Source organism: Erithacus rubecula (genome assembly GCF_903797595.1).
Source record: "Erithacus rubecula genome assembly, chromosome: Z".
NCBI classification, from domain to species: domain Eukaryota; kingdom Metazoa; phylum Chordata; class Aves; order Passeriformes; family Muscicapidae; genus Erithacus; species Erithacus rubecula.
This window is the reverse complement of record NC_136661.1, coordinates 24,751,755-24,763,837: the sequence shown is the minus strand read 5'-3', so window position 1 is coordinate 24,763,837 and position 12,083 is coordinate 24,751,755. Positions and strand designations below refer to the sequence as shown.

The 12,083-nt window shown below is 50.0% G+C and overlaps 1 long non-coding RNA gene across 1 annotated transcript; it reads right to left on the bottom strand.

Moving 5' to 3' along the window:
* Positions 1-5,067: 5,067 nt before the first annotated feature.
* Positions 5,068-11,295, bottom strand: LOC306814568. The gene is made up of 3 exons (XR_013777208.1): positions 11,171-11,295; positions 8,333-8,447; positions 5,068-5,967 (listed from the first exon to the last, which is right to left on the bottom strand). It is a non-coding gene; the product is annotated as an uncharacterized lncRNA (long non-coding RNA).
* Positions 11,296-12,083: the final 788 nt, after the last annotated feature.

Genomic DNA, 12,083 nt, shown 5'->3' with positions numbered 1-12,083 from the left:
TGGGGAGCTCTGAGTGGAGGTAAATGCATCTAGGATTGAAATTTCAGTTTGTTCCAGCTTCCTCATGGTGCCAGATCTATACAGAGAGAAAGAAATAGATTTGTTTCTTTCAGAAGAGGTGTAAAGCTCTTTACATATCACCAGGTGCCTCGGGCAGCATGCTGACCAGGTCTACTTATTCTGTCTCATTTTGTTAGAGCTTTAATCATGTTAATGGCAGTTCTAACATTTCAAAATGGCTCTGAATCAACAGCTGAACTCTGACCATTTCAGTGGAAAGAAGAGGATTCCACAAGTTAGACTCCATTCTCAGGTGTCCTGGCACCTCTCAGCTCTGCAGCACTATCTTGGGGACATCTCCTGAAGAGATGGAGGGGTGGTCCTGGCTGGAAATCATCTTCTCAGCCCCTCCTGCACATTTCCTGTTACAGGAATTAAGCAGGACCTTGCAGTAGTCTTATTTGGGGGTCCATGACTTAAGCAACACTTGCAAAAATAAAAACAGTTTAATCCAGAGCCTCCAGGAGGAGGCAGAAGGGAGAGGAGAAATGTGTCCAGATATACAGAAAGGAGCTGCAAAAGGAACTAGAATAAGCAGAAATCAGCTCCACTGAGCACAGACCAAACCAACTGCAGGCTCTCAGCAGGGAAGGTTTAGGCAAGACATTAGGGGATGGGATGTTTCCCAATGAGATGGGCATCACAGCACAGGAATCAGGTGCCAGGAGAAGCTGGAGGCCTCATCAGGCTGGCTGGGCAGTGCTGGGCTCAGCCCAGGCAGGAGCGTGGGTCTGCTGGCTGCCCATGGTCACTCACAGCTTGATGACCACAAAACACAGAGGAGACAGCCCTGCCAGCCCTGCCTGGGTACCCACGCCTCAGAGCAGGCAGGCAGCAGCTGATGTTGTGTCTGCAGAGGCATCCTACAGGTCCTGTTAATCACACTGAAATAATCAAGCCCGGAGGAGGAAAGTCAAATGCATTAACTGATAATTACAGGCGCTGCTAACCTTGCAGGCACTCCGTGCCCCCATCACCAGGCTCAGCACAAAGACAGGGAGCCTGGCACTGTGAAGGGATGTGACAGCCCTGAGCATGACCTGCTGGCCTCACCACCCCACTGCTGACTCCTGTCTTCCTCACTCGAGGGAGCTTGCAGCCTCCTGGGCACATGCACAGTGCACTGATTGAAGGATGTGTTAATGTTCCTGAAATAACCTCCTGTTGGCTCCTTCCCTGACCTTGGGCAACAATTTTTCCCCCCTTGCAGGGAGGACAGTGCTTGGCCAGAGGCTGGCATGGTGTGGAGGGCAGGCTGAGAGCCAGAGCTGCAGTGCTGTGATCCAACACAGCATTGCCTGTCCATGTGGTGAAAATGCATGAAAAGCTTGAATCCTGCTGGCATTTCTCTTCTGCCTGCCCATTTCAGCTCTGCTTGTCTCCTCTCAGCACTCAGCAATGCAGCAGATGTGGAGAATCTTGAAATAACAGGGCAGTCTTTAGCACAACTGGAAGCTCCAAGAAGAGGAGATGAAATGCAGGAAATCAGACCTCTGAGCTGCACCAAACGCCTCCTGAAATGCAGGGAGCCCTCCCTAAAATGCAGCAAATCTTTGTCATTTTTTTCTCCATGTTGTCAATCCTACACCAGCAGCAGAAGGGGTTTCCATTTAAAACCTAACCTTTCTCTCAGCAGAAGCAGGGCTAACCTGGCACTCAGAACTGTGGGCACAAAACCAGGAATAGCAAATTGTGCTTCAAAGCAGTGACTGCGCCCAGGCATCTCATTGCTGCAGCCAGACACCCACCTCCTGGACAGCCTCTAATCCACAATCACCACACACACCTCGTTTCAACCAGCACGCCTCAAACTACCTATTTAATTGCCCAACATTCATCTCTTTATGAATCGCTAATTACTATGATCTTATTTGTGTTTGCACTGAATAGGTGCCCAGGCAGCATCAGGCTCATTCTGCCACGTTACTTGCCAGGTCTTTTACTGAGATGTGGATGCAGATCTCCTTTTCCAAGTGAATTTTATTCCTTGCATTAACTTGGCTTTATAGACAAGGCTTTAAACGTGGAACAAATTAACTCATTAGCTTCAAATAATCCAGTGACCAAAACAGGCCATGTTTCATGGACTGTTTTCCAGCCTATACTGTCCTGGCAGCAACTGCAATTGAGAGGGTGTAGTATCTTCTCAGTGGCTGCCCTGGGGATCTCCCCACACATGCACCAACTTTAGCACTCAAGAAAAGCACCAACAAATTCAGAGTAAAAGTTGAAAACCCACATTTCTCCAGCCAAATCTTTTTGACTGGAAAAAGAAACATTTTCACCAGAAAGAGAGCAACTGGAAGAAAAACACTGCAGTTGAGGCCAGGCAAAATGGGGCTGCCTGCAGTGTGGTGATGGATTATGAGAAAGAATTTCTGAGGCTCACCTGCCACAGTTTGTGTGTGTAATGTGGGGTCTGTCCAGTCACCTGGGGGATGCATTTTATCCCCTCCTGCAGGTAATATATCCCAGTGCCCTAGGGAAGCCTGCTGCCTGAGGCCATTTCTCAAGACCCTTCTAAGTCTCTTTTCAATGAAACACCGTGGATATCCACATAATTTCTCCTCTTTTACATTCAGCTCCAAAGCAAGCTGGCTGGTAAGTGCAGGAACTCAGCCCGTGGGCAGTCAGCTCCCAGCCTGACCTCCAGCCAGGGCTCCATACCAATTGCTCTGCACAGGCTTTTATGGCTCTTTCAGCTGCACTCAGCTTTGATTGTGCCTGATCAAAATGCACATGGCCAGCGTTGATAATCACTGATGATCAGGAGCTTTTAGGAAGCAAATGACAGGGCCAACGCTCGCTTGATGGATCAGGTCATTAGGAGCAGCTGTTTCCCTTCTTGACTTGCTTTTTGAAGGGAATTTGTGTTGTCATTTTTTCTCTTGCCCCTCTGGGGAACTGTATGAAGGTATTTTGGGGGTCTCTGGCTATTGCAGCTTCTTAAAAACATAAAGGTTTTGGTAGGTTTAATGGGGGAGATTAGCATAGTCCTGCTGTGTGGCATGAACAGCAGTGGGTTTGAACAGTAATTTCTGCAGAAATCAGCTGCTGAACCTGCTGGTTCTCAAACAGTTCTCCTGGCTGCAAGTGGAGCATCTTTATCATCACAGACCCCTGGTGAGACAGAGGCACAGGTGTGGTGCAGAGGGATTTAGAGGCAGTTTCCAATGCAGTGTTTGTGTTCCTGAGCTCTGCCTGCTTAGCTAGGTGGGCTGAAGGTGTGAAGGGCTCCTCTGTGGTGGCCCAGCAATGAGCATCTGGGGATTTGGGGGTGGGGGGCTGCTTGGGAGGCAGTGAGGCAGTGAGGCAGCTCCCACCCTGCTTGGTGAAACCTTGGTGGGACACAGTGTCAGATCAGGTTCCTTCCACAGTGAAGAGCTGGGATTTTTCAGATGACACTTAAGCCCCCAAGGACAGAGAGGTGACTGTAATTACCACCCACCAATGCAAAACAGTGTAAATATGGTGGACATAAATACCCTCATGCCCTGGATGAACTAAACTGCTGCCAGAAATTAGGGAGTTGGTTACAAACTCCAGGATGTGTTTCCAGCCCACTCGATGCTTCCTTTCCCTATTCTTCTTGGGACCTCAAACCAACCCTCAGTGCCCTCCAGAGCACATTCCCACTGTACAGATGGGGACAGAGACCTGCTGCAGTAGCTGAACTTCAGAAAGGGTAATGCAAACTGACCCCCAGATCCTGCTGGGCTGCAAGCCTAGGCAGAAGCCAGGCAAGGAAGAGTGAAGCAGGATTTAGAGGAACCCATCAGAGATGGAATGACAGCTCTCTCTGCCTGTGGAGATTTGGCAGCCCTGGGCTGGAGACAGGCTGGACAGCCACATCCTTACCATGGTAGGGCTGATTGCATCCTCAGAGAGGTTCATCCTTAAATGTTACACTGGTCTCTGGGGATGGGTGTGCACACAAGGTTAATTGTGGGTGCTGAGTATCTGCTTCCCTAAGGGTACCTAGTTCAGCCCTCCTTAGTCTGGTGAGATATTGCCTGCTTAGGAATTAATTACAAGCATGAGTTGCAAAAAGAAAAAAATTTGTTTAATAATAAAAAAAAAATAAAAATAAAAAAAATAAAGAGGGGGTGGAAGAGAAAATTTACCAGAGCCATATATTAAAAACAAATTATGTTTAGCAGGCAGGTGAGTCAAGGCCCGCCAGGCAATTGGGAAGGCAGCGTGCAGGCAGTAATTGAAAAAAGTGAGACCCAAGTGAACAGCCAAAGCTCTGGCATATTAACTCCCAGCACACACACAATCACAAAGCTAGCAGTAGGCACTGGTTGGGGTGGGAGCTGCCCTGTGCTGTGTTCTGGGGACCCCTGGCACCCCCTGACACTGAGCTGGGGTCTCTGTGCCTGGGAACAGGGCAGGGATCTCAGTGGTGATTCCTGAAGTGTTTCCTCACCCTGCTCCTCTCTTGGGCCTGATGAACCTCAGATCACCCCCAGGCGTTTATTGAATCTGAGTTAGTGCCAGAGCTCCCTTTACAGCTCAAATTATGGGTTATTGCAGAGCGTGAGCACTAAATACCTGCTGCAGGAGGGATGCTGCTGTCCCTTGTCAGTCGTCTGCTTCTCTTTCTAGCTCCCTCTCTGGGGAAAGCCTCAGCATCCCATCCTTCTCCACTTCTCCAGATGTTCCTGCTGGGTCCAGCCTTTGTTCCGAGGAAACCATTGTTCCCCCACTGGACACCTGAGAGCAGCTCTGGCCAAGGCTCTCCTGGGGCTGCCAGCCCTGGCTGGCAGCTGGACTGGATGTGTGCAAGCAGGCAGCCCTTTTCCTGGGCTGTGTGTCTGGAGGCACAGGAGATAACTCTGGGGTCAGGTATTTCCTTGCTTTGTGAACTGGTGAAGTGTGATCAGGGTCTCTGTCTTCAAGGGGACCCTGCTGCAGAGAGAGCCCCTCTCACACTGTGCTGGCTCCCATGCCCAGCTGTTCCTGGGGGAGAACTGGGGATGTGAGGTAGCCTTTGGGTCTCCTCCTCTTCCCCCCCTGATTGTCAGAGTCTTAAGAAACAAGGAAGTGGTGGCAGTAGGATGGGGACTGGGGTGCTTTCCATTCTCCTGCTTTGCTTGGGTCCTGTATATACATTGACAATTGGCACACAGTCAGGCCCTGAGTTTGCACCAGTGAGAATCTGCAGAGCATCTGCATCTCAAGGAGTGCAGCAGCTCATCCACTTAATGGCTACCCTGCCCAATTGCCATCCTAGCCCCTCTCACCAAGGCTCTTGCCCTCAGGAGATTTACATATAGCATCTGCTGCTGCTGGTTATCCCTTTCCTAACCCGTTCCCTCCTCCCATTGCTCCCTCCCTCACAGTTCCTTTGTTATCATGTCATGGTTTGGGCTCTGTTGCTTCAATTGCTCCACACTCAATGGGTCAGCCAAGATCAGGACTCATTTATGAGAGATGCTGTATATGCAGAGACCATCCCTGCCCTGGGAGCTTATGGATAGCTCAACAAACCATGGTTTGTGCAGGGGTGTCAGGAAATAGAGGCACAGAGAGAGGAGGTAACTCACCCCATGCTGCACAGAGGACTCCACATGAGGAGCAGTCCCAGCCCAGGTGCAGCCATGGCCCCACATAAGGCATGTGGAGTGCTAAAAACAAGACAAACTAAGCGCTGTTGGCATAAAATCCATGCAGTACATTGAACTGTAATGATTCTGACAATAAAGCAACCCAATAAATATTATGAAATGAAAACAGCCCTCCGGGAGCGTTTGCAATCGATTGCTGAGAGCTGGCATTTGTGCAGCAGATTACGTGAGAGGCAGGTTTGCTCTGCCTTTTCTTCTTTCCCTTCCAAATGCAGAATGAGAAGAGCTCTCTGGAGTAGATGCTGGGGGGAGATCCCCTCCCTCCTGTGCTTGGGTGCTGTCAGAAAGGGAGAAAAAGGTGAGTGAGATAGGAGAGGCAGTGAAGTCAGTGGGGTGGGAGTTTAGGGGTGCAATTCCTGTCCTTGCAAGCAGTGACAATCCTGTCAGTGTCGCCCTCATCCCAGCCTGCAGAATTAGGGCTCCCTTTCCTACCCTGAGACATTCATATCCCAATGGCTGAAGCAGGATGTGGGTCTCCTGCCCCCAGCATGGGGTGAGGGGAATTGGGTGTTGTGTGGGGCTGAGCAATGGGATCTGGAGTGGGTTTGTCTGTGCTGGGAAGGACTTGTGGTGGGAGGAGATTGTTTGCTGCCCTTCCTGCCTCCCTATTCCTCACTTGAGCATGGTTGACTGTAAACACTCCTTGTCTGGCCTGGCACACAGACCAATGTTCAGCTGGGTCTCATGGAGCTGGTGCTGTGAGGATGGGAGTGCTGGTGTATTCAGGATCACTGCTTGGAACCTCACCCAGTTTCTCTGGTCTTTGGCTGCCATGGGTTACTCATAGTGTGACTCTACCACCACATCGCCTGTCCCAGTGGTGCCCCATGAGATGCTCAGCTGAGCCAGCTCCCATTCAGCTTCAGTCCATCTCCCTGAGTGGATTATCTGATGCTGTGTGACCACCATGGAGCACAGGGAGGTCCCTGCTCCTGCTTCCTGGGTGGTGCTGACCATGCTCCTGGCATCCTGGGCAGCTAAGCCACGCTCTGACCTTCCTCACACACAGCCTGGAGATGCACTCCCCTTGATTTTCCTGGCTCCTGCCTGCTCCCTCTTGAATCCTCTTCACTGGGCTAATTAATCCTGTTCCGAGTGATGGCCTTTTTACTGCTGCTAATTACAGGAACATCAACCTGTGAGATAAGTGTGATCGGCTGGAAACCTGTGGTTTGCAATGAGGCTGGTCAAATTCAGAGGATGTGAGAGAGATGAGTAAGGGAATTCCTCATAAATTCAAGGCATGAACCAGGTGGGCAAGGTGTCTCATCTGGTGTAGGACCCATTGGATGAAGCAAGGTGGAGCCAGGTTCCAAAGTAAATAAGAAATATTCCAGCAATAAGTACTGGATGTTCAGCAGCCTGGTCATGGATGCTAAATGCTTACCTAGATGGCAGAAAAGCCTGGGCAATTTTATAGAAAGGAGAAGTTTGTAGTTACATGGGAATTCTGTCTTGTTCAGGAAGTCCCTGAGCTATGTGGTTGCTGCATCTTTAGCAAACAGTCAGACACTGGCAGAAGAGGGCACATGTCAGCAAACCTCAGTGCTGGGGTGGGCTCCTCCAGCACACAAACCCTCCTCAGACAGTACCTCTTCCTCTGATTCCCACTACCATCATTTCACCAAAATCCTCTGTTCTACAGACTCGAGGCAGGGCACTGAACAGTGAGAAACATTGCTCAGGCACTGCTGGCGTGTTTGCCATGAATAGCTCTGTATCAAAAGAAATACATTTTAAAGCTGCTGCAACATAGCAAGAGCTGTCTCACAGACTGTGTTATCTCATCAAGCGTGCTCAGAGAGAGCTGAGCTCTTTCACCAGCCTCATTTTTCTGAGCAGCAGCTGATTGTGATTTACCAAGTGACACCTCTAGAGCTATGGGTCCTTTTTTATAAATTTTTTTTTTAAAGTTATTAAGTTGTTTGATTTGTTGGTGGGATTTTTTTTTTGTTGTTGTTATTGTTATTTCTCATTTTAGAGAGCTCTTCTGCGAGCAGCTTAGACAGGAACAAGAAAAAGAAAAAAAAGAGAAAGAACAATTATCCCTCATTGGGGAGTGAGGATAAATAGCTCCACCTATTGCGGGTATTTCACAGACTGATGGTATGACCAGCTGCTGGGTACATGACAAGAATGGGCCCAACTCTGCTCTCAAATACTTACCAGAATGAATTTGAAGTATCTGTGCTAGAGTCAATAGTTATTACACTGGATTTGTATCAGTGTGAGTGATAGCAATTGAAGGCTTTTTCAAGGCATTTATAAATAAAAACGTTCCTGCTGGCTAAATAGATACACTTCTTTGCTAACTGGGAGTAATCATATGCATTTTGTTATCAGCATCTGCTAAATAAGTCCAGGGCTGTGTATTAATGAGGGTGCTGCAAGAACTTTGGAGTACAGGCTCAGAATTCCAAACAACAGGGATGGATGGGAGAGAGTGCCTGGAATCAGCCATATGAAATTTAGTACAGAGAGCATAGGGTACCACATTTGGGAGGGATAAATGAATGCATGAATGCATAGACAGGAGAGACTGGAGAGGCAGCAGGATGGCAGGCAAGGATCAGGGGGTTCAGATGGATGACTAACTTAGCATGAGTCAATAGTGTGATGGTTTAGCAAAAAGGGCAGCTCACCTCCTGGGATGCATTAATGCTGGATGTTGGATGTAAGCCATTGAAATCTGCAATTCTGCTTTGTCTGAGCTGTGTCCAGGTCTGGACACTGCAGCCGAGGGCACCTGCAGATGAACTGGAGAAAAACAGCAGCATGTTTGAATAGAGAGATGCTGGAGTGGGCCAGAAATCAATGATTTCTTCCTGTGAAAACATCTGTTTTTCAGGGGCAGAAAAGGAAGGGCATTGGCTCAGTCCATTTCTGAAAATGAACCTTAGTTTGACCCTATGGGAGAACAGTGCTTGCTTTGTGCCCTTTCTGTCCCTCAGACCCTTCTCCCTGGTAATTTGGCCCTGCTCCAATGGGATCCCATCTTTTGACATAGCAGCTGTCTTTTGGTATGCATTATGGTGCAGAGCAAACCATTCTCACTTCTTCTTTGCAGGTTATCTCCATTCTGACTGACATTCCTTGGGTTTGATGAGAAATGAGCTCCTTGGCTGACTTCTGGGCAGGGAGCTTGGCTTCAGCGTTCGTGCTCCAGGCTTTCCCTTTGTGTTGTTCCCTTAAAAGCTAGAAAGAGGCTTTTGGGCCAAAAACTCGTCTCATCTTTGTGACATGAACTGTTAGTCTGAGCAATATTTGGGAAAAAGGTTACCCAGAGAGCCAACACCCCCTCTCACCTACTGCTCAGGATCCCAAGGACAAACAGCAGCAAACCAGAAAACAGCCATTTAGGCATGGCTGTGGGACTGCTTTGGGGCTGGAAAACAACTGGCTGCTGGGCTGCAAGGCAGCTGTGAAGCTGCTGGGAGGCTGCAAACGCAGTTAATTATCCATTGCTGGTGGAAGCAGGAGGCAGAGCTTTGCAGCCCGGCTCTTGCTCTTTGCGATGCGCGGCGCATCGCGGCTCCTGGGCCACATCAGCCGTGCGGCGGGCGCGCGCACGCCGCAGGAATACGGGAATGCCGAGCGCATTCCAGAGCCAGCACGGCACGGGGATTAAGCTCCTCTTTCAGCGATATTAGGGCAAACCCGCGGGAGGTCTCTCGGAATCAGACGGATAGATTATCTTGATAATAGAAGCAATCAGAACCCGTCCTGCCCAGGATATTTAAATGACGCCGCCGACGGCAGGAGTGTCAGGGATGTGCCTGGCGCTGGTGCAGGCACTGTTTTTCACGGGGTTTGTGGCAGTGACTGTGGGTCTGCCGGGCAGAGGGAGGATGAGAAGGATGCCCTGTGCCTTCTACTACCCGGCCTCATAGTACCACTGTGTGGGACGGGCAGGGAACAGGGCCGCAGAGTGAGACCGAATGCCTACTTGAGAAAACAGCAGCCTAGAGAGTGATTCGTCCCTACCAGAGGTGGCTGAAAGGAGTTGGATGAACCATCACCCCAAAGGACCTAATTTCTCCTTCCCTTTTTCTTGCCCATCACCCTACTCCTGCCTGGAGGACAGCCCTGCATGCTGCTCTTCTCCAGGCTCCCATCACCCTGGAGATACAGACCCACATCCCATATTGACCTTACTCCTCCTCCCTCTCCTTGCCCATGTCCATGCATGCCTAACACAGCCCTCCTGGGTATGGCTCTGGCTGGCAGACAAACCTGCTGCCCTCACATGCATGTGCCACCTGCATGTGCCACCTGTGGCAGCTGCAGGGTTGATTTCAGACTTTTGAGGGGCTTTTCAGGAATTTGAGGGGCTGTCAGCACACCATCAGGTCAGTCCATGCCCTGGGAGCTCTCTCCTAACACTGCCTGATATCCAGGGTACTGTCTAGCTATGTGGGGTCAGCCTGTGTGACACCAGTACCTTGGTGCTGGATGCTGAGTGACTCACCAGCTCAGTGACAGCCCCTCAGACTCCAGCTGGATTCTACCAGGGTAAGCCATCTGGCTGAGCTGGGGAGAGGAGCCTGAGGTGAGGTGCAGAGCCCTGACTTGCCAATGGTCCCCTGTCCCATCACCAGACCGGATGAGCAGGTTCTCAGGGTCAGGAGCTCATTCTCAGGAATGTGGTGGGAGCTGATACAAATCAGCTCTCACACATGCCAGAGCACTCAGATGTCCCCTGCTTAACAGGCTCATGAGCTGTGTCTGAAGTACTGTGCTCAGATGAGATGTGTCCTCTTCAGAGGGCTGCACTTCCCTGTTGGCTTTGCCTTTTGATTCCTCCTGGCCTTTTTTCTGTCTGCTTTTTTTTTTTTTCTTTTTTTTTTCTTTTTTTTTTTTTTTTTTTTTTTTTTTTCCCTCAAATATGGTTTTAGAAATGAGGCCAGTGCTTGAACATAAAACACCACTTATTTTTAAGGAATAGCAGACAGGTCACCTCGTACAGTGTTTTCAGTATTTGAATAGTGATGCCTCTGGTTTACCCCATCCTGTCTGCCAAGGGAGGGCTATGGGGGTGTAAAGTCTGCCCCATGTGTTGCTGTAGGGGTGCAAAGGCACAACTGACACACACACACACACCAAAGCATGAACAGACACCTGACAAAAGCCTTTCACACCACGTCCCACACCAACTGTGCAGGCAAAGCTGTCACCCACATTCCCTGTCATACAGCCTTATTGCCTAAATGCATTGCCAGAGCATCTCTTTGCACCCAAATACACATCTCCAGCCTACAGAGCCTGTTGCTTGAATGCTTTGCTCCACTTATCACACAAAGACACACATCACCTCTCATGCATTTCTTGAAATGTTCAGGGGAGCACACAGAGCCACAGTCTCCTACACACTGTCACCTCAGTGATCCTCCCCAGTGCTGCTCTGCACCCATCACAACCTCCCAGCTGAGCACAGCCTGTGCAGCCAGTGCCATCCCACCCCACACCTCACACCTACACACCCCTGACCCACGGACTCATTTGCTCTCCAGCATCCCTGCTGGCCACATGCACTGCTCAGTGACCAGCAAGAAAAACAAATCTAATCAGGAGCAGCAGCAGCAGCCACAGGTCTCTCCTGGGCAAACAGAAGGGTTCAGCAAGCCCTGGGTGCTGCATGCAGACGGGTCTCATGGTCCAGGAGGTGTCACTTCCACAGCTGAAATAAGAATTGCCACAGATCCATGTGACATTTTGAGTCATAAGGCAGCATGCACAAGGGTGTCAAAGGCCTTGCTGAGAGCAAAGTGCAAGGCAGAGATAAGCCCCTGTTTATTACCAGTGGAGAGATGTCAGACCTTGCTTTTCTCCCCTGAAAAACAAAGTGGTGATTGCATACAGCTCAGGCTGCTCAGAAAGGGCAGGCTCCAAGGGACAGGCTCTGATCCTGAGGATCAGTTTGGCATCTCTGGGACAGAATTTCCTCCAAAAGACACCCAAAGCATATTTCCCCATCCTCTCTGTTCCAACAGGCTCTCTGGAGGTACAACAGATTGCTGCTGCCAGTTGCCAGCCCCGGCAGCCCCTGAGGGCTGCTCTCTCTGTCTCCTGCACATTTTGGCACCTCTGTCTCCCTGCAGCTCCCCATCCCTTGTGCTCCCAGTTGTGGGCACTGAAGGGACAGCCAAGCATGAGACACTACGTGCTGCAGGGAAAGAAGCCCTGCAACCAGGTGAAGCATAAACGAGGCTTTTGAGTGATCTGATTATTGCTGTTTCCTCTTGTCCCATTTTTCTGACAGCAAAGGGACCCCTGACCTCGGCGCTGTGCTGTGTTTCAGCCGCTGCCTTTGATTTCCTGTACCAGGGATGCAGCCTGCTCCACACCCAGGTTTGCTGGCAGATGGATTTCTGGGAGTGTGTGTGCCTGAGGTTT